The sequence below is a fragment of the Neofelis nebulosa genome, chromosome 4 (genome assembly GCF_028018385.1).
Source record: "Neofelis nebulosa isolate mNeoNeb1 chromosome 4, mNeoNeb1.pri, whole genome shotgun sequence".
Lineage (NCBI taxonomy): Eukaryota > Metazoa > Chordata > Mammalia > Carnivora > Felidae > Neofelis > Neofelis nebulosa.
Genome location: NC_080785.1, coordinates 67,584,367 through 67,608,001, shown reverse-complemented (window position 1 = coordinate 67,608,001; position 23,635 = coordinate 67,584,367). Strand labels below are relative to the sequence as shown.

Below are 23,635 nucleotides of genomic sequence, written 5' to 3'. Positions count from 1 at the left end.
AGATTTTATTTTTGGCTCAACTGCTACCTGAGAGACAGGCTCTTTGAGCCCCAGGACATTCAGCCCAAGGGTGAAAACAAATGAGCAAAGATTATAAAATGGGTCGAGTCACATGGGGTAGAGAGCCTGTTAGCAGAAACAGATGCACAGACCAAGTCTTTTGAGGCTGACTTTTCTGCTAGACTACTCTCTAACTTCAGGCTGACAGTCCAAAGCCTTAGACTATTAGAGGGCATAATCAGGTTTTGTAAAGGTCCATAGGTTCCCACCAGGAAGAAAGGAGAAAGAAAATGTAGAGCAGAGCACAGGCAAGGAAAAATGGAAGTATTTACATAAAAAGAGAGTTGAGCCCGAACAGTAATACTACAGAAAAGGAGAAAATGAAAATAGTTGCCAAGAAACAAAAAGGCAAAACAATAGGTGATTAATGACCAAATGAGAGTTATAGCATTTATTGAATACCTATAGTGTTCCAGGCACCATTCTAAGTGCTAGATATATATTGACCTCTAATTCTTGTAACCATCTTTTGAGGAAGAGAATATTTTTATCCCCATTTTACAGATGAGGAACTGGAAGTGCACAAAGTTTAAATAACTTGCTCAAGGTCAACATTATACTCTTAACCATTATTCTTCAGCTTCCTCCTAAGAGCTGAAAGAGCCTTTCTAAGAAAAGATTGGAGCAGTTGCCCCGATAAAGATTGGTCCTCAAAAATCAGTAGAATTGAGCTATGCAGATGAATAGTATTAATAAAAGCATTTTAGTAACAGGATGTCTCCACAAAAGGGGATCTCTAAAAATTCATGGTTTTAAAAGATTGGTTAATTTCCTTACAGGAATTAATGAAGTCACTTTCCTTTGCCTCCGTAGCTTTGGATTCAGCTCTGGGTACAGTGAAATGATGAATTTTTCTTTTCCTTAAGCCATCAGTTGCTTGAATGTGATTTTTTTTTTTACAGATATTCATCAATGACTAGTATTTTAATTTTTTTAAACGTGTATTTATTTTTGAGAGAGAGAGAGAGAGAGAGAGAGAGAGACAGACAGAGAGAGAGAGAGAGAGAGAGAGTGTGAGCCGGGGAGGGTCAGAGAGAGAAAGAGAGAGAGAGAGAGACAATCCAAAGTAGGCTCCAGGCTCTGAGCTGTCAGCACAGAGCCTGACGCGGGGCTCAAACTCTTGAACTGTGAGATCATGACCTGAACCGAAGTCGGACGCGTAACCGACTGAGCCACCCAGGGACACCTAAAGACTAGTATTTTAGTCTTCTGAAGAATGTTAACTGGAAACTTTAAAACTAATTTAAAAATAAAGTTGATGGAATAATATTAATATTTCACATAATTGGGAGTGCTCCTGATACACAAACAATATGTCAAGCATAAGCCCAATTTTATTAAAAAAATGTATATATGGGGGCACCTGGGTGGCCCAGTCAGTTAAGCGTCCAGCTCTTGATTTCAGCTCAGGTCATGATCTTACCATTTATGGGTTCGAGCCCTGTGTCCAGTTCTGCACTGGCAGCATGGAGCCTGCTTGGGATTCTCTCTCTCCCTATCTCTCTGCCCCTTTCCTGCTTGCACTCTGTCTCTCTCAAAATAAACAAATAAATAAACATTAAAAAAATAAAAATGTGTGTATGTATGTATATATGTATATGCACATATTTTAAAAGACTGGAAATATATACCTCCACTTATCTCTGAGACTATGAAAGCTTTCTGTTTATCTATTTACTTTTCTGAATTTCCTAGTTGTAAAAAATGACATGTATACCTGTATACGCAGAAAAGATGTTATTAAAAGTGAAAATAAACACAGTTCCAGCATCATGTTTTAGAAATGGTTTTGGTAGATACTTAATCAAGTTATGAATTCTAACCAACCCGCATATCCCTATCTCTGATTTTTATTTGAACTAAATCTTCTGACTTTATAAGCAAGATAGAACATTGACTTCCAAATCTAAAACAGGATTAGTCAGGCTTCTGAAGGTCAAAATGGAACCAATTCTCTATCACACATTGCAAAGAAAACTGTCAGCTCCTGGTCTAAACTTTGGGTCCGTGGAATCTTTTGCTGTCTTAGTGAACAGCACTGTTCAGTTGGAAGAAGAAAAGCAACATGTTAAAACTGTAAGAAACTATATCTCAAGGCAAGAATCAGCCCTATTTTATGTGTGTTATATTCAATTATTGCGTCTGAATTCATGGAGCTCTTTGAGAGTGCCCACTCACTAGGAAGTTGGATATCTATGCACCTAGTTAAGTGCTAGAATGGACAATGGAATGAGTATACAGTAGCTGGAGACCAGAAAACTAAACTTATGAAAGTATTACATTTACATGTCCACGTTGCCATTTTCATTGATGGTGGAAGAAGGAAGCAAAAAGGACTAAGACGAGACTTTAAGAAGCACTCTTTGACTATGACTAATAAGGCATGAAAACCATTAAGATGTAGTATGAGGGCTGGTAAAGGGAAAGAATTTCAGAAGCAGTAAAACTACCTCAGAATGATTCTGATTGGAGAGAGGGGTTGCCCTCTTGGAAATCCATCCTTCTTACAGATTGACACAAACTTCACCAGCAAATGCTTTATCTGCTTACCTGGAGCTAATTCCTTAGGAACGCTACTTACCCTGCTTTAACTCGCCTGCCCAAATTCTAAACCCCTTAGAGAACTCGGTTAAAAACTGATGGCCCATTGAAATTAAAAGAGCAAAACAAATGGCCACAAAACAAATGAGTAAGTTATGCTTCTTCAGTTATTTAATGGTAGAACTGCTCACTGCCAGTTAGAAGTTGTGCAAGGGACAAGGGAAATGTTTATCTGAGTTTCATTGCATGGAGCTAAGAGTCTCCCCAGTCTTCCTATTGCATCCTAGAGCACAGAAATTATGGATTTAGCACATGCTTTGTGCCTAACTGCTCGCTTCTTGGGCAGGAGTACCAATAACCTTGCCAAACACTTGCTCTGATGGGGCTATGTAGTCTTTCCTTGTTCATTGCCTGCTCGCCATCCTGATTTCTTACAGCAAAACAGATTTATGCCAACTGCAAAACTAATAAAAAAGTAAATATTTTTAACCAGTGTAGCAATAAATTAATTTCATGCCTATTTTAAATGGCCCTGTTAATAAAAATAGAACTCTTCTTGTGCTTGAGAATAACTGTATTGAAAATGTGATTTTGCTGGCTTTCTCCTCGGGATGTGACATCGCTCACAGCTCTTCCCAACTGCTGCCAGAAGCTGTGTCAGTCGTTGGTTGTGGGTGCTTAACAGCCATCTGGAAGGAAAGTTGGCATCACCTAGTTGAAGGCATATCTCAAATCGAGGGATTGTAGCTGCCATTGCAGTTAGTAAACACTGTAGCTTCCCTGCTGGATTGAATGTCTACTCCAAATTCCTGACGGGAAGAGAAAATCAAGAAAATCAAAGCATCACCTGAATGCTTTGCTGACTGGCAATTCATGAAGGCAGGAGTTTCTCTTTTAGCCCAGAACTCAAAGCAGATGACGTGTGGTCCATTTTCATTCGTAATCTTATTAATAGAGCCAGTCAACTGCTGCCCACGCTTAGAAAAAACGTGCAGGCCATGCTCCTTAGAAAGCAGAATTTGAAAGTTTTTGCTGGAAATAAATGAAGGAGCAGGAGGCATAGGATTATTTTGTTTTTTATTTACCTGACACTCCTGTCACCTGTTCTGGGAGGCATGGGCAGTCATTTTATTGAATCCTCTTCTGCTATTTGCTGGACAGGATCCACTGTGCAAGTGTACTTCAAGAGTCCCCTTAAACTTTGGACTACAGGTAGCAAGCAGTAGAGATAAAACAGGAAACTTTTGTTGAGAACTCTTTACAATCTGATTACCTCTGGTTTATAAAACTGTACCTCAAAGCAGATGCGACCTGGTGTATTTTTTTCTAATGATTATTCTGAGAGACCTGGAGAGTGAGGATGGATAAATTCCAGCCCACTGTTGTCCCTTCAAAATAAGCAAAATGTGCTTTTGTTGTCATTATGCTGTTCGTTTCTTCACTCTCGGAAGTATTTCCCAGGAAAGTTTGTCTTTTTTTTTTTTAATTGAAGAATAATTGACATGTAATATTGTATTAGTTTCAGGCGTACAACATAGTGATTTGATAATTATATACACTATGAAATGGTCACCACAATGTCTAGTTACCACCTGTTGAAAGAGTTTGTCTTACATCCATCTTTTAAGCATGCATGCAATATGGGATCTTGGCATTTTTAAAGCCAGAAACACCAAGGAGAGTATGAGACAACAGAAAAATTTAAATGTAGAATCCAGATTGTCTGCTGAATCTAATTAAAGAGCCCTGGGTTTACTGGTATGCTTAGGTGTTCCCATCATATACTTTAAGGAATAACCTGATACCATCTCTTGGTCCACTGTTGCTTTTACCAGAGTTTTAGGAGAAATACCTTTACAGTGGATTTCCATTTCTAGGGCCATAGCTGGTGGATTATAGGGTCATAAATAAATAAAAAAAAAAAACCCTATTCTTTTGGTTCAGTCTTCTCCCTCAGATCTCACTGTAGCCTAACTCCTCTCTTTGGATTAGGTAAAGAGGATTCCTTGTGTGCCTTAAATTTTGACATTTCCCTTGAAATTTCTAATGTTTTTGACCACTCCTAACTAGGTGCCAGATAAGGCCTCTCTACTGTCAAGAGAATCCAGTTGTTATTACTTCCTTCTTATCTGCTTTGGTTTTCAAGGAAGTACAACATTGTGTTTTCAGAGTCTCCCATAGACACCAGCAGAAAAGCTTTAATCTCTTTAGTTTTGGTGCACATTTTCTTCTCCTAATATGTCAGGTACTTGTCCATATGGAATCACTGGAAGTTTCTCATGTGACTGCGCTGTGAGAAAAGTCATAGCCTCTTTTGTATGACTGTGAAATTGTTCCTAAACTAAACCTGTTGCTTAACTTTAGTTGAATGGATAGAGACCCATCACTTACTCAGATTATTTCAAGCAAAAGAGTATCTAGAGCAAAGATCCATGTGGCCCTGAATTTCAGTGGGAGCATTGTGAGAAATCTGGCTTCTCTGTTGACTACTTGGTGACTTCTTCTCTCCCACATCAACATTTCTGATGGAAGCTTTGCCTTTCTCTTACCTCCATTACACCTTCTCTACCAACTGTTTTTCTCAACTGATGGTCTTTGGTCCCTCATACTTCAAGCTTATGACAAGTCTTACAGTTCCACCTCTGATATTTTTTCAGTTCTCCCAAATAACTGTTAAAAGTATTTGGGGGAGGGGCTCTTGGGTGGCTCATCCGTTATGTGTCAGTTAAGCTGAGATTTTGGCTCAGGTCATGATCTCACAGTTTGTGAGTTTAAGGCCCTCACTGAGGTCCTCACTGACAGTCTAGAGCCTGCTTGGGATTCTCTCTCTCTCTCTCTCTCTCTCTCTCTCTCTCTCTCTCTCTCTCTCCCTCTCTGCCCCTCCTTCACTCTCTCTCAAAATAAATAGGTAAACTTAAAACAAAGTGTTTAAAAAAAAGTCTTTTGTGTTTTCCAGAAGCTATTTCTTGAGAAGCCCTCTTCCATTTTTATTTTAAGTAACAGGTTCCTTCAGAAGTTGATTGCTAAGCTTAAATTACTTGCCTTTGGTTTTTGTTCCACCTCTGGTCAGATCATCTCTGGCAAGGGTCTTAGAGTAAATACTGGGCCTAGGGATTGTGAAAGGACATTTCCTCATGGAAGAGGCTGTGTGCAGATTCTGCAAGGACTGACACCTGAGAAGCCAATTTTGGATTGAAAGTATTTCTACAGAACTACTGTGAATCAAACATACATTGAAAGATAAAGGAGGGACCAACTTTATTGTATTCTGAACTTGAACATTTTAATTTGTTATGTTTTGAATGACTCTTAAAGGAAAAATGTGAAATTATGAAACAGAATATTGCAATATTGTGACTTATACCAGATCTTTTCAAACTCTGTTGTTCTCTTTGTCTCGGGTATTCAATGCCAGTAGGTTGAAGGGTGTACATTTCTCTGAGATGGACCATACGTGCTGCTGTCTGAGGTTACTTTTCTGCTAGTAAGGCTGTGTGGAATATGGTGTTCATCATAATAGATCTAAATATAGTTTAGTTCGAGGAGAACATATAGTCTTTTGGTGTTGCTTAGGGCATGGTTTCACTGGACTGATTTCAATTGTGTACTTTTCTGTGTATGGCACTTAACAAAGTTATAGACAGTTTGAGCTGGGAGTGACCTAACATCATCTAATCCATTCTTTTCATGTTTACAGGAAAAGATTTGTCCAAAAACAGGTAATTAGTGTGGGTGTGGAAATTAGGAGCTATGTCTGCTGGATTTTAGGGTAAGGCTTTTTCTAATGTCTTATGCTACTGGCAAGGATGGATAAATCATATGGCTTTAAAATTATACTCATCAAGAGCCTTTTAAATACAGGTGAATAGAATAGAGCAAGTTATATAGATACTAACTAGAAATATCCTGAGGATGTAGAGACCTCTAACATGTATATCTGGTTCTGAGCCAAGATGCTGGGCTTTAATTTCCTCAAATGCTGTCAACATTTAAAATTTCCCTTGTATGTTTCTTTTGGGGACCCAATTTCTTTTGCCAATGAATAGGCAAGCAGGAACTAATAATATACTTTCATTAGCTACATTCTTCTCTCTGATGTTATGAATTTCTTTATCTGATACTCTGTGCAAATGTTTTAGATGATAAGTTTTTACACAATGCCCAGCATAGCAGCTTATTATGTAGATCCATAAAGAAAAAGGCTATATTTTGTACAGTAGGCTATGTTAATGTAATGGGGAAAATATTTAAGTTACTCTCCAAGGTAATATAACCACTTAACTATGATTCTATTTTTTTGATAGATCTCCAAACTTGGTGTTTTGGTCAAACAGCAGGTCATCAAATACCTCATCCATGATGCCTAAAAGAAAGTTCACTTCCTTAGCAAACACTTAGTTTTAACAAGATAAATTTTCATTGGATCAGTGAAAAAATGTTCTGTGAAGAACCAGGTACCTTGCTGGTACTTGACGTCTATGTCAATTATAGTTTAATGGAGGGCTTTTTTGTTTGTCTTGTTATGGATAATAATTTCTAAGAATAGAGAACTTTACCTTGAAGCCAGTGCTGAATGAAATGTTTACTATCTTTGTGTTTATACCCTCACCCATTCACTGAGCAACCCAACAGGGGTTTGATAATAAGAATTCCAACCTACAAATGCAAAAGAAATTATAGAATTAGAAAAAAATCATTTAAAAAACTCTTAAAATATTGGTTCTTAAAAATGGAAGCCAATGGCTTCTAAAACCATTTTAATAAAATTTTTAGGAACAGAATAATTAATGGATTAGATTGACAATTCTTAAACCCACTGATGAATCTTAATCTCACAAAATTTGGGACCACCAGACATTATGTGCATCCTATTGGTGCCATAGAACATACGTAGCAGCCCCTATGAGGATTTTTGCCAAAAATAGTTCAACCTGAATTTAATTAAGCCCCTAGTCATAGCACCCAGTTCTTCAACAAATAAACAGCATAAGAAAAAAAAAGTGAGGGGGAACCAAGTGTAAGGAGTAGACATTGCTAGGATCCTAACTCAAATACATCACTGTAAGAAGACTTTTTTTTGAGATCAAAGAAAATTGAGTATAGACTGGGTATTAGATTATACTCAAGGATATTAAATTTGTTGTGTGTGATAATTTTCTTGTGGCTATATTAAGATAATCTGTTAGAGATACATACTGATGTATTTACATGTGAAATGATACGATATTTGGAACTTATTTTAAAACAGTGATAAACAGAGGATGAGAGGGTAGATGAAATGAAGAATGGCATACTACTGATAATTTTTGAAGCTGGCTGATGGATCCATGGAAGATTATTATGCTCTTATCTCTGTTTTCATGTATGTTTCAAGGTTTTAAAAATAAAAAGAATTACAGAAGAGCCAACAAAGGAAACTATGTCTTCATTCCAGAATATGTGAGATTTTTAAAACCAGAACTCAGGTTTGACTTGGTAAGAAAAGTAGATATTCTGGGACACCTGGGTGGCTCAGTCGGGTGGCTGACTCTTGATTTCAGCTCAGGTCATGATCTCATGTTTTGTGGGATCAAGCCACGCATAGAGCTCTGTGCTCTCAGTGTGGAGGCTTCTTGGGATTCTCTCCCTGCCTCTCTGCCCCTTCCATGCTTGTGCTCTCTCTCTTTCTCTCAAAATAAATAAAAAACTTAAAGAAAAGAAAAGAAAAACAGATATTCTTCAAGTTATCAACACTGAAGGCTGAAAACTTGTGTCTTAGGATAGGCTTGCTTTAGCTACTAGTTTGCTGTATTACTGCTTGTGTGTCCATAGGCATAGAGGTAGCATCTGTATTACAAAAATAGTAGTATCCACAATAAATGGTTGTAATGAGGTTTAAACATGAAAATGTATGTGAAACACCTGGTACGGTGCCCAGCATGCATTCATTCCTCAATAAATAAGGCTGTTGCTATCTTTGCTTCATTTAACAAAGTAAGTGTCAGGTATATGCCAGACTTGTGCTAAATCTAGGGAGTTTTTATGAAGGAAGAAAAAAAAGATGTGGCATCTGCCTATGAACGATTCTTAATTTATTGGAAAAGTTGAATCTGAGGAGACTGGTGTTCTGTACGTGTAAAAGAGGGTAAAATACCAGCAACTTCATATGGTTCAACCTGGTAACTGAAGTGAGATATAATCACAGAGGTAGTGAGATTAAGTGTTTAAGATGACAGACTCTTGTATCAGGTTGTCTGGGCTTGAAACCTGGCTCTGCATGAATTGTGTGATCCTGAATAAAGTCAGGATCTTTACTGTCTTCCTTCATGGTGCCTTCGTTCATGGTCTGTAAAATGGGGACATAAGAGTACTTACCTTATAGGATTGTTTTGAGGATTACACATAAAATTCAGACAATAGTACTTAGTACACAAAAAACCCTGTATATTGTAATCAATGCATGTCCAAAGTTATGGGAGGTGCATGTAATTATATATAATTTTTTAATGTTTATTTATTTTTGAGAAAGAGAAAGAGTGAGAGAGGGGGAGGGGAAGAGAGAGAGGGGGACACAGAATCCAAAGCAAGTTCCAGGCTCTGAGGTTTCAGCACAGACCCTGACATGGGGCTCAAACTCATGAACTGGGAGACCGTGACCTGAGCAGAAGGTTAACTGAGCCACCAGGCGCCCCTTCATGCATGTAATTATATCAGGTGCCAGGGGTTGGTGCTGAGGGGATGATAGTTTCACAGAGAAAGTGTGACATTTGAACTTCACCAGGAAGAAGGAGACACTCAGGCAAGGAAGATTACTCTAAGGACATTTTAGGCAAAGGGCCTGGAAATAGGAAAGAAGAGTTTCAGCAGCAGAAAGGAGTGGTGTGGGGAATGGAGTTTAGAACATGAGTCTGGAGGATGGAGAGGGGCTGCATGTGAAGTTATGATTCGTAGCCTGGGTGGCCTAGGTCTTGATAATTCAGTAGCAGAAGGAGTCATAGGAAAATTTTACCCAGAATAGTGACAGAAATGTGGTGATTAGTTGGAATGGAAGGAAGACTTGCTGGGAGTCTATAAAAATAACCTAGAGCCTTGCTATTCAAAGTGTGCATCCCTGGACCAGCAGGAAATGGGAATTCATGGGCACCATCCTCAGAACCTGAATTTTAACAAAATGTGTAGGTGATTCATGAGCACACTGAAATTTGGGAAACACTGGTCTGGAGACAGCCCAGGAGTGCCTGGGCTAAGGCAGGGACACTGGGGATGTCAAACAGAGAATAAGGATCCACTAACGCATGTATTTAAGAGGTGAACCTGAAAAGATTTGACTGATAAGTTACCGGGGTCGAAGAGGGGGTGGTTGAAGAGGGTGCCCTGAGAATAAATCTGTGTTTCCTTATTAAGATTTCTGGATGGATGACTGGGAATGCAGGAAAAGGGGAAGTGTTGGGGAACAAAGGTGAGAAAAAGAATTCATTTTATGGCATGTTGATTTTAAGCAGCCTATGGGACATAGAAGATCCATAAAAAATGGACTGAGGAAAATGAAAGTACGTTATTAAGAAGAAAATCTGAAGAAAGTAGTTATCTTAACGTCAAGTGAGAAACCAATGATGACAAATGCTAGACATATCCTCTCTACTGTTCTTCTATAATAGAACAAGGGCACATTAGAATAGGTTCTCTAGTGTGCATTAAGTACTCTGAAAAATTTTTGAGCTTGTAAAGTCAAACATTCCTGGCTCCTCTGTTAAGTATAAATGCATAAAAATAAAACTGTAAGACACAACAGAGCTTGATAATTTGTACATAATTCTACCATGCAGACTTGGCAAGAATTCAGGCTCTGGAATTTGGAGAGGTTAGGGACTCCTGGTGATTTCTTGGCATCAATGTTAGTGGACTTTCTTTTTTAAACTTGGTTTAGAAGGATGTGGAGAATTCAGATATCTCAGTTCGCTATCTGCTGAGTTTAAATGAAATGCTACCCGGGGGTAGGTTTGAGAGGTTATTTAGGCAGATTGTAGAATCTCTAAATATGCAATCACTCTCCCACCCAGAGTTCCCAGATTTAGCAAATAAAAATACAGGATTCCTAGTTAGATTTGAATCTCATATAAACACAAACAGTTTTTTAGTATAAAAATATTAGACCAAATATTGCATGGGATATACATATACATGTACTTAAAAAAAGAATCACTGTTTATTTGAAATTAAAATATACATAACTATTATGTATTTTACCTGGCAATTCCTTCCAATGTCCTAGTTATGACAAAGAATGTATACACACACACACACACACACACACACACACACACACACATAGTAAATTTTAGCAAATATTAATGTCCAAAGACTAAGCTGAGAAATTTTCAAGATGTTATGTAGAAATTTATAACATTAATTCATACAAACATCCAGTTTGGAGGAAAAAAACAGAATAGGCTTGTTAGGAACATTATGCCATGATTTTTCTTCCTGTGCTTATGATAAAATTACTAGTTTATTTTTTTAACCCCTACATACATTTTAGCACCTTGTTCCGTAATGTTAATACAGCGTTTAGTGGGAAGACAGTCTATAATTAAGGCATAAGTTTTCAAACAAACTGCAGATGTAGAGCTTTGAGGGTAGGCTTGATGCTTGATTTGTAGGGGAGACTCTGATGTTAATCAGATGTGCTTCTACTTACCGAGACGATGTTGAAAATAAAGCTGTATTACAGGTAGTATCTAATACATATATATTAGATAATACATACATAGTGTATATATATATACATATATATATGTATATATATATATATATATATATATATATATATATATATATACCTCTTAAGTTGTGTCTGTTTTTAGAAATTTGAAGACATGGATCTATATTAGGTCTTTTTTCTCAATTAAAAATTCAAAAAATATGCCAGAAAGAAAATGTGATTAAAAAGTAGTTGCAGTACAATATATTATGGAACAACAGGGAAATAAGGAATTACTTCCATCAAGGATCATTTGAGAAGGTTTCACAGAGGGAGTGGCATATGAGCATCTTGAAATATAGGATTAAAAAAAATCTTTCTAGTATGTTCTTTTTTCTAAATATAAAGGAATATATGCATAAGTTTTACAAAGCCTATAATAGCAGCAGAAAACTATCATCCCAAGTCTCAAGAGCTAGAAATACCAATATTATTTTTATATATTTTCTTTTAGTCTTTTTTCTGATATTTTTTGCATAGTTAAGATTGCATATGTACATGCAATTTTCTATCCTGCTAATTCACTTAACGTGTCTTAAATATTTCTTTCTCTCATTATCATTAAAAACTCTCTGTTAACATTGTTTGAACAGCTAACCAACAAGCCATTATATGAATAATATAATATTATTTATTTTATTTATTTTTATCTTTTAAGTGGGGAGGGACAGAGGGAGAGGGAGAGGGAGAATCTTAAGCAGTCTCCATACCCAGTGTAGAGCCCGACACAGGGCTGGATCATACAACCATGAGATGGTGACCTGAGCCAAAATCAACAGTAGGAATCTGAACTGACTGAGCTACCCAGGTGCTCTGAAAACTGATTTTTAATATAATCCTCTAACTTTGGGTTTTTAGGTACCTTCCAGAGTCTTTTTTTTCTTTTGCTTTTATAAAATATGCTGTTGTTCATTTAAAAAAATCTATAGTTCTGGTTATTTCTAAGACTTAAAAGTAGAATTATTGGATTAAGGCCTAAAATAACATTAATGGTCTTGACACACATCCTACCAAACTGCCTTCTGAATAGATTGTCCCAGTTTACACTCAAAGAGTCAACAGAAAGGATAAAAGGGAGCACTGGAAGATAGAGGTAGAAAGTGTAGCATGTAGTCACCAGCAAGGAATAGTCAGGTTTGTTTGGAGCATAAGCATGAGTGATGGATGGTAAGTGAAGTTAGGCTAAAAACGGCATTTAGAACCAGATTTTGGAAGACCTGAAATGCCCCGTATGGCAGTGAGCCTTCCTTCTGCAGGCAGTTGTGAGCCACAGAAGTCTTGTGAGTAGGAGAATGTCATGACTTTAGAACTTTCTTCCAGTTAATTATAGGTTATTAAATGTCTCTGAACTTTTGGATCATGCCCAAATAATATTTGAGGTCATCAGCTATCAAAATTTGAATGTCTGGAAATAAACTATGCCATTGGCTCATCATGTTTAAAGATATCATTGACATTTACCTTATTGAACATAAATTGATTTTTACACACTTCTGTCAGTGACTGCATAAAGCACCTGGAAGGTAGAAAGTGCTAGGTCAACTCTATGTCATGGAAACCTTTTAATGTGTACTCCAGTGGTATATAGAACTGTGAGTGTTATAAAGATTTATTGAGGATTTAAGATGTTTCCAGGACCTTCTTGTTTAATCATGTGCCCTGTAACCATTCCTGGCTCAGAGCAGGACTGGCAGAGCAAAAATGCTTTCAAAAAGAGTCGATTCAGGTACATACTGTCTTTTTAAAATCAGGTGCAGTGAACTTTTTTTTCCTCTAAGTGCTTCTGTTTCTCTATGGCACTAAATACTTATATGAAATGTTAAAAAATTAAGTTACTCAAATATCCAGATTTATTTTACATTTTTTAGGCAGAACTGGGTGATTTTATTTTCTCCCATCACACAGAAGCTTTCATGGAGCAAGTATGGACTCAGATTAATGTTGCTCAGTCTGGTCAATGGAGATTGTCTCTTTCTGAAGAAGAATATGAAATCTGTTGACTTCTTTTATATGAGTGCATGACCACAAAAAGGAAGACGAAACACTGGCTGACTCTGGCAGTCATGTGATTTTCCATGGGTTGTTTTCTTGGTGTCTTGTGTCACATACACCAGGGCTAGGAAAATACAGGGTTCTAAATTTGGAATCTATTTAAACACTGAGGGTTCTGAGTTTCAAATTCAACTTGATCTTTTCAGCCTTTGGATTCTGTCTCCTGCTGTCATAACATCACTTCTTGATTCAAAGGGGAAGAAAAGAGACTCATAGCACCTCAAATAGAGCTTCTCGGGCATGGCCGTACGTCAAGTGTAAATGAATCAGAAAACCGAGCATTAACTTTTACTTGAAATAGATAAGACTTTAAAAAATAGGGATAAAATTGCATTGATGGTTTGAAATAGCTATTCAAGTATTTTATGGCACCTACCACCAGACATGCTTGGTTAAGAGCGTGAGGCGCTCCTTCCATGTTACAGCAGTCGCTGGAGACATTTTGTTAAATCTAAAATGTAAATAGCCTCTCCCTTTTATTCTATGCTTGACTCTGACATTAATGCTATATCATTTAAGTGACTAAAAGAGTATTTCTGACCAGGCTTTCTAATTTTGTCATAAAATTTTGCCCAGAATGAATTTTTGCTTAAAAGGCCAACCATTTAATACGTTTTTCTTTTGGCCAATTTAAAGCAAATACATCAGGTCAGTTCTTTTTATGACACAAAAGGGAAAATTGATAAGTTTTCTTATTTCAGACTTTTTTATTTTTAAATTTCTACAACTGAAATGTCTCTTCTTTCCTTTAAGTACAAGCTGACAGGTCATTAATCCTTAATGTGGGTTTAAACCTCTGGGTATTTTGGGGGAAGAAAACTCATTAAAATTCTTTTGTTTTATATGTAACTGTCCTAATAGAAATTTGGAGTTCATGTTTAGAATTTGTTAAAATGGATAGAAAGCATAGAAATCCTTTTAAAAAGAATGGAAGTACAAGAAATTACTTCTACCTATAGTCAATGCTGTCACTCACTATTCCTGAATGTCTGCTGTTAACTTTTTATAGACAGAACATTAGTTCTGGATGTCCATACTTTCAATATGAATATATTTATTTCATTTTGCATTATCTGGGTTGGTCTTATACATTTAATGGAATTTTCTCTAGTGCTTTCCTATATTTCTGAAAAGTACTGGATATTTTTGTCTTTAATTCTACCCAAAGTTGAGGCATTAGGCAGTCATCCTGCTTTTATTTTTAATTAAATTGGCTTTACTTGGTGAAGTTTAACTAGCAATGGTCTATATGTAGGTAGTGGAAAATGTTTTATTGATACTAGTGAATCTATTCTGCATTGTGTTGCTGCATTATATTTTCCCCTTCCTGTTAAGTCTCCCCTTCCTTCTTTCCTCTACTGAGTGTTTGAAGGCCTTCTAAATGAAAAAGAGCTACCATCAACAAACTTACATTTCCAGCCTGTCTAGAAAGATTTAAAAATCTGTAAAAACTCCCAACTAAATTGGGATTGGAATACCCGCTTTCCTGATTGTCCAGAATAGCTTCTATCTGTTTTTATCCTTGCCATTGATATTGACAGAGCTCATCAAGAAAGACATTATGTTTCTGCTTTTTACTTTATTTTTCTTAAATAAGGGTACCAAAGTCTTCCATAATGTAAGCTACTTTCTTTGTATGTATTTGAAATCTTCATTTCTTCAAGCCATGTGCGCAACAGTGTACATCAGCTCTGTGTTGAGCTGGAAGCTTCCAGTATTGGGCACTGGAAACATAAGAGTGAACACAGTATTCACTGTCTAGGCCCATGGGGTGGAGTAGGAAGAATGGGGGGAAAGAGAGATCAACCCTACTCAATTTGTCCCATGAAGAATAAAAGTTATAGTTGTGATAAGAGCTACCAAGGAGATACATAGTGCTATAAAATCCATAATAGGAAGAACTAATTTCCACTAAGGTCTTTCCACTGAGGGAAGTCTTCCTTGAAGAAATGGCTTATGGAGTGCCTGGGTGGCTCAGTCAGCTAAGCATCTGATTCTTAATTTCAGCTCAAGTCATGATCTCACAGTTCATGAGTTACAGCTCTGCTTTGGGCTCCGCACTGACAGCATGGAGCTTGGTTGGGATTCTCTCTCTCTCTCTCTCTCTCTCTCTCTCTCTCTCTCTCTTTCCCAAAGTAAATAAATAAACTTAAAAAAGAAGGGACTTATAAGACAGGATATGAGGACAGACATTCTATACAAGGTAGACTATAGAATAAAGTTTTCAGAGTGTATACTTGAGGACTGAAAGAGGCTGGGACACAGAGCATGAAGAGGGAGTATTATCAGGTGAAACAGAGAATTATATCTGGACCACGTTATACATGACTCCATAGGTTATGTTAATGATTTTTATTTACAGTGCATATTCAAGAGTAAAAAGCCATACAAGGCTTTTGAGAAGGGGAGAGACATGGTAGATCTTTGTTTGTTTGTTTTAATATGAAATTTATTGTCAAATTGGTTTCCATCCAACACCCAGTGCTCCTCCCAACAGGTGCCCTCCTCAATGCCCATCACCCACTTTCCCCTCCCTCCCACCCCCCATCAACCCTCAGTTTATTCTCAGTTTTTAAGAGTCTCTTATGGTTTGGCTCCCTCTCTCTCTAACTTTTTTTTTTCCCTTCCCCTCCCCCATGGTCTTCTGTTAAATTTCTCAGGATCCACATAAGAGTGAAAACATATGGTATCTGTCTTTCTCTGTATGACTTATTTCACTTAAGCATAACACTCTCCAGTTCCATCCATGTTGCTACAAAAGGGCATATTTCATTCTTTCTCATTGCCAAGTAGTATTCCATTGTATATATAAACCACAATTTCTTTATTCATTTGTCAGTTGATGGACATTTAGGCTCTTTCCATAATTTGGCTATTGTTGAAAGTGCTGCTCTAAATATTGGGGTACAAGTGCCCCTATGCATCAGCACTCCTGTATTAAGGTAGATCTTTGTTTTTAAAGAGATCAGTCTGGTTGTCAAGGCGAGTACAGATTAGAGTCATGGTGGTATGTGTGTTGAAACTTGTGTGTGTCATTTTGATGACAAAGGGTAGCGGTAATGGAGTTTTGCATGGGTTTAGGAGATATTGATGGATTTGGTAAGGGAGGTGATAGAGAGGGAGGTGTTCAGGATAACTACCAGGTGTCTGATGTGCTGTCTATGTGGAGGAAGGTTGATTTATATTGAAATACTGTCCTACTCTTGGTTCATTAGATCATGAACCCCAATAGGGTCAGAACTGTTTCTAGAGTGAACTAATAAACCTGTATATTAAAGTAATCAATTCTGATCTGCAATGTTCCCTTCTTACTCTGAATGGCCTTTACTGTTTCATGGTCATAATTTACAAATATTTACTCAACTATTTAAAAATTCTTTCAAAAACAGTGTCAAAGAAAATGTAAATAAGTTATTATTAGAACGTTGAAATGATAATTATACTAATGCTTGTATTAGCCAAGAATTCTAAAAGCTCAAATCCCCCCTGTATTGTTTAATGCATTTGCATAACATTCATGAGGGTAGCTGAATTATGTATTTCAATAACAAGAATAATGAAAACAATCGGCTTTTGCAGTTTCTAAGCCTCTTATAAAATTTTTTAATGTAAAAGAAAAGTCCATTGTATCTATACATTTTGTTTTCAGCTATGCTAGATGGCTAAGAAGAAGTAAGACTGGGTTCAGAAGCTTGAGAATTACTCCAGGGGCACATGTCCTCTCTCACTCTCACTAACCCCTCTTTTACATCTCTTCCCCAAACAGTAGTAACAGTCTTTGCTGTGGTGTTTGGGAAGAATCTGTGTGTAGTCTCATTAATTGCTTCAGTTTTGCTTCTGATTTTTCCATTACTAGCATCAGATCCTAAGTAACATCCACTCCTTGGCCTATCCTTTTATCAATTCATCTGCGATTCCATCCATAGATTCCATTAAATATTTATTTTAGAGCACATATTGTGTATGAAGCACTGTGCTGGTGACTTTATACAGACCTGATGGCTCCCAATGTTCCTTGCCTTTTGATACCATGCCCTGTGTAGTGTCATCCCACAAAGAACCAGGGCCTGTCTGTTTGTCAGACCAAGTATGACAGAGGTGATGATGTGCAATTTTCAAGTCTTGGTTTTAAAGGGCATTGTATCTTCCATTTCCCGGTCCTCCCTCCCCACCTCCCCCGCTCCCGGATCCCTTGCAGTGAGGAGAGATAGTTGCCATGTTGTGGGGACATTAAGCAGTCTTGTGGAGAGGCCCATGTGGTAGGGACTGTGGTATTTGTTCAGTACCAACTTGTCACTCATGTGAGTGAGCCACCTTGACATCTTACCACAACCTCATGAAAGACACTGAGCTAGAAACACCCAGCCAAGTCACTCCCAAATTCTTTCCCCACTAAAACTGTGACAGATAATAAATGTTTCTTGTCTTAAGCCACTAAATTTTGGGGTAATTTGTTACACTGCAAAATATTCTGATACTGGTCTCCACCATCATATCATACTTCCTTGTCTAGCAGGGGATGGTAGTACTCACTGAGAAGTGTTCACTTCTAAGCCATAATAATAATAAATAAAAGCTCAACCATAGCTTCAGCACATAGAGATTTAGTTACAATTTGAGATTTTTGGAATTCAAAACATAAATGGATAATAGTAGTGACTTGGGTTTTTATAGCAATTTGCAATTTACTTTTGCAGTTTATGAAGTGCTTTCACATAATGTATATAAATAACTGTAGCTGTCTGAAAGTAGTGAGGATTTCAGAAGAGGACTAGTTACTACATCTGTACTGAGCATGTACTATATGCCAGCAAGTGAGCTAGGTATTGGGGTCATACCAGAGCTCAAGGCAGACAAAGTTTCTCTGTTTTCACTGAAGAGGGCAGAAACGCTTAAATGATTGTGAGACTTGTGCTTGCTGCCAAGGTTTATATAATACCTTGCATAATTTGCTATGAAAACATTAAAAAAAAAGAGGGAAGACAAAATAATAAGGGTAAGTAAGGGAGAGCTTCTATGAAAATGCTATCGTTCATTTGAGTATTAGAAGATTAAGGGAGTTATCCAAGGGGGGGGGGGAAGTGTTAGATGAAGGTGAGGCTAAATATTTTAGGTATATAAAGTCCTGAGTCAGAATAGTGTGCTCTATGGGAACAACTGAAAGTAGTCATGTATGGATGGAGTAGGACAAGGGAAAGGACAGATGGTGCTGGGTGATGCAAAAGGACTAGGCAGCACCAGCTATTCATTACTTTAGACCCTGTAGTACCACGTGCCTATAAGAGTTAAGGGGAGTCACTTAGGGGTGCCTGGGTGGCTCAGTCGGTTGAGTGTCTGACTTTGGCTCAGGTCATGATCTCACGGCTTGTGAGTTAGAGCCCGACATGGGGCTCTATGCTGACAGCTCAAAGCCTGGAGCCTGCTTCGGATTCTGTGTCTCCCTCTCTCTCTCTCTGCCCTTCCCTTGCTCATGCTCTCTCTCTCTCAAGAATGAATAAACATTAAAGAAATTAAAAAAAAAAAGAGTTAAGGGGAGTCACTTGAAATGAAGTGTAAGGTTTTATGTGACTGAACTAGAACTTGGGTTTTCTTTCTACCTCTTTCATCTTATAGCATTTACTATTTCTTTATTATAATATCCTTAACAGGTAAACTGCAAGTAACCGAAGAGCTAATTTATTTGTTTAATATTTATTTATTTAGTTTTGAGAGAGAGAGAGAGAGAGCGAGCATGAACACAAGAGAGGAGCAGAAAGAAAGGGAGAGACAGAATACCAAGCAAATTCCATGCTGTCAGTGCAGAGCCCAGTGGGGGACTCGAATCCACGAACCATGAGATCATGACCTGAGCTGAAATTGAGTTGGGTGCTTAAACAACTGAGCCCCCAGGTGCCGCACCACCACCGCTCCCCCCCGCCCATACCTACTGTAAAAGGGAGGAAGAAAACAAGATTCAGTGCAGGCAAGGAGCGACTTACCTAAAACTATAACTCATCTGTAGTAGAGCCAGGGACTTGAATGTTAGTCTGATACTCATGGAATCCAGGTTTTATGACTCAAAATCCAGTATGTAATTCATTTTATCCACTTGGTTTCATATGATCCACGTGATTGTTCCACCTGATTGTGAGAAGCATCTAAAGTGTCTGTTGCAGAGGATAGGTCCATGGCTATCAGAAAACCTGGAGGCTTGTCTGGTTGCATTTGCCCTGTCAACCCCCTTAGGGTTTCTAGGGGCCATCTAGAACAGAGTTGGGTATTTATTAGCTTTGAATGCCCCTAGCTTCAGTACCTATAGAGAGTGGTAGCAAAGTCTTTACATAAAACATAGTTTGTGTATTTGTCATCAGGAGCAGTGAGCAGAGACACTTGTGAAGAGTCTATGCTATTCTACAACTCCTTTGGCCAAAAACCAAAAAGTGTAGAATGAATCGTTCCTGTTAGTTAAGGGGTACAAATTAGGCTGAGTCCTTGTAGCCTGCTTCACTGAGGAAGGGGTACATAGGATAAGGACTGGGCTTAGGACCTTCTACATAAAAGAACAGAAGGAAGGTGCATAAGGGTGCTCGGACACTGCTAGAGAATGGATGTGGATGAAAGACAGAATTGATTGAAAATGAAATTTAGAGGGGAGAGAGTCACAGGCTACTATCATTAAGAGCTTATATTTTCACTATCTATGACACCTTGAATGATGGAAGGGACAGAGAAGGAGAGAAAAGAGGGTTTTACATGGGGTCTTGTATTTAACTAACCTACATGTTTATTTGTGGCAGATAAAGATTAAGAGACCAAGGATTCTTGAATTATCAACCACAGATTCCTTGCCTAGGCAAGGAGAAACTATTACTTTGCTTGGAGATTAGGGGACTAAGAGTAGGAGAGGGGCTGATCCTTGGAAAATTGCAAAACTGCTGAAGAGGCAACGACTGAACATATTTTCCTTTTATTTTTGAATGTTGCGATGTCTGAAGAAAAAGATATCAGTCATAGAACTGACTGGCAGTGATCCAGCCAAACCTCTGGATAGCTTAGAATTCTGGTGATTGGCATTTGAGTGAAGTTCCCTGACATACAAGCTGAATCTGCTCTATTCATGCAGACTGACTTGTGCTGGTCATTTTTTTCCTCTTCTTGTGGGGAGGGGGAAAAGTACCTGTACATGATGGAAGGCCCTGTTTGACTTCTCAAGAAATTAAATTCCTTCCGGACCATTTAGGGCACCTCTTTCCTTCACGCTTCAGCCCTTCTATCAGTGAAGTATTTTATATTTTGGTGCTTGTCATATGGAATTATTCTTATTTTCTTAACATTTGTCTTTATATTTGAAGGTTGTTTTTGTTTGTTTATTTGTTTCACCTAACCATCAACCCAGTCAGTCCTCCAGGGTTTCTGAATATATCTTTACCCCTGACAAATGCCAAACCCCTAAGCAGGAAAAGGAGAATTTATTACATTTCCCTTCCACCTCTGAAATCATAGAAATTATTGGTCTAAAATTCCAGAATGATCAAGGTTTATTGAAGTTTTCTCTACAAGGGAATTAGAATGGAAGAAGAGAAGAAAAAAATATTTTACATTTTTCTTGTCTCACATCCTTTCTTTTTGTCTAAAGATAGATATTTACTAAAGGTATGTATGTATCGAGCATTAGGGGAGAAAAAAACAACATGCCAAAGTCCTCACAGAGCCTAGAATATAGAGGGAAGCACAGATAGGAAACATACCACTATAGTCCAGTGTGTTAAGAGCCATAACAAGAAATTGTCAGGAGCTGGAGGAAAAAGCAGTGACACTCAACTTACTTGGGAAGAAGGTTGAGAGTGGGTCCAAAAGACTCCACATAGAAATAACTTTTAAACTAAATAATGAGGCAGGTAAAATGGAGCTGATAGAATGTTCTAAGAAGAGAGAGCAGCAAGTTGAAAGATCTAGAATAGAAATTATGGGATTGTGATACATTTAAGGCTTTGAGCTAGGTTCATGTGAGTGGAGTGAAGTTTGGTGGTCATGGTGTCAGGACAGAGTGTCACTAAGGGTGGGATTAGAGATGGTGAGAAATGGCACTGGAGAGAGAAACAGGGCCAGTCCATGAAGAGTGTGGAAGTCACATTTAGGAATCTGTTAAAGAGGCTGTCTTACCCACAGGGTATAATGAGGACTCCTGTATTGACTTCTATAGGGTCTGCCAGTACCAAGATTCATTATGACTTTACAAAGGGGTATGGAGACCTGGCATTTAGATAGCACCTATTATATTGCCAAGTACTGTGCAGTGGTTTATAGCCTCTGGAATTAGCATCTGAGTTTAAATCCTGGCCCTGCCATTTACTAGCCATGTGGCTTTGCTTTGGTCAGTGCCCAATAGATTGTAAGCATTCAAAACATGTTTGAAATCATTATTGTTGTTATTACCCGCATTTTACAGATGGAGAGACTGGGCTGTAAAAGATTTCAGTTGTGGGGCACCTGGGTGGCTCAGTCGGTTGAGTGTCCAACTTTAGCTCAGGTCATGATCTCACTGTTCGTTGCTTCAAGCCCCGTATCAGGCTCTGGGTTGACAGCTCAGGGCCTGGAACTTGCTTCAGATTCTGTGTCACCCTCTCTCTTTGTCCCTCCCTCACTCACACTCTGTCTAACATTTCCGTTATTCATAGCCCAGCACTTGGTGATGGAATTGGGATTTGCATTACCCTGGTGAAGGATGTTGCACTTCTGTTTTCTGGAAGAGGGCACAGACATTTAATGTGGGAGAAGGAGAGAAAATCCCAGAGGGATCCAGAGCAACAAGTGTAGTGACACTGGTTCACAGACATTTTCCAGTACAATCTAATGTTTCTATGTTTTTTTTTTTTTAATGACTTAAGGCTACTCTACAGCACAAGAAATGTTATCATTTTGCATTCTTACTGACTTTCTATATCAGAAATGTCAGTAGTATTCAAAGTCTGAAGAATAGGTCTACACAATGTTTTTATATATCCTTTTTTGTTGGGATACATCAATAATTATGGGAATCCCCTAAAATCATTCTATTTCTACAACAAATGGTAATGTGAGATACTTCATCTGGTTTGCTTATACTTCCACAAGCCTCTTTCTTATGTGTTGTTTGTTTTTAAATATTTAAACTTAAAAAGTTATTTATTCATTTTTATTTTTAAAATAAAGAGTTTAAAATAAACTCTTTAATAAACTCTAAAATAAGGAGTTTTAAAATAAAGAGTGAGAAAGAGGGAGGTGCAAGTGAAGGAGGGGCAGGAGAGAGCTGGAGAGAATCTGAAGTAGGCTCCATGCTCAGCACACAGCCCAACGCGGGGCTCGATTTCACAACTGTGAGATCATGACCTGAGCTGAAATTAGGAGTCACACACTTGGGGTGCCTGGGTAGCTCAGTTGGTTGAGCATTCAATTCTTGATTTTGGCTCAGGTCACGATCTCGTGGTTTGTGGGATCGAGCCTCCATGTCAGGCTCCATACTTAGAGCGTGGAGCATGGAATTCTCTCTCTGCCCCTCCCCTGCTCACTTGCTCTCTGTTAAAATAAATAAATAAATTTGAAAAAAGAAAAAAAAAAGCCAGATGCTTAACTGACTGAGTCACCCAAGCACCCCTTTTATGCCTTTTTATAAAGAGATGCATGCCTCTTCTGTTTTATTGGTGCCTTTCTGTAAGAAATCCAGATTGCTGATAGGGCCCATCCTACCTGTGATGTCCAGATGAGGCGTGCTGGCTCTGTCAGGTGGTGTGGAGTTCACTTGGCTTTGTGTTAGCTGCTGCAAGCAGTCCTTCATTAGGGATCTTGAACTGGAGCTTTCATATAATTAACTCAATTCTTTCAGTAAAACTTGAGATGCTTTCCATGGGTAAATCAAAGCAAGGGTTATTGATGGCACAGTCAGGTTTCAGAGAGAGTCTTAAGAACGGGAAGATTATGCTCCAGTCTTGCCACTGTTACATAAAAGTGTTTCATATGTAAGAAGCCTTAAATCTTAAGTCAGTTTGATGAATCTATTTTCATATTTACCTTCAATTTGGCAATGGGATATACGTTGGCTGGACTGTTTTATTTCAAGAAGCTTCTTCTGTGTTTTAAAAATAAAAGGATGAGTATGCTTTACATATGTTGGAACATTTGCAATTAGTTGGTGTTACTCTCTTAAGTGATTGGGCAGGAAAGGCAAACTGCCAGCCTTGGCAATCGTTTCAGATTCTTATTCATGCCAATTTGCAGTTTGTGACA

General features: G+C 38.0%; 1 protein-coding gene and 1 long non-coding RNA gene across 2 annotated transcripts in view; one reads left to right on the top strand and one right to left on the bottom strand.

Annotated features, from left to right (window-relative positions):
* The window catches only part of NXPH1 (neurexophilin 1), a 297,980-nt gene that overhangs the window by 132,179 nt on the left and 142,166 nt on the right, over nt 1-23,635 (top strand). The gene's annotated exons all lie outside the window — the stretch shown is intronic.
* LOC131510982 (uncharacterized) lies at nt 2,751-5,252 on the bottom strand. The gene is made up of 2 exons (XR_009261285.1): nt 3,687-5,252; nt 2,751-3,410 (listed from the first exon to the last, which is right to left on the bottom strand). It is a non-coding gene; the product is annotated as an uncharacterized LOC131510982 (long non-coding RNA).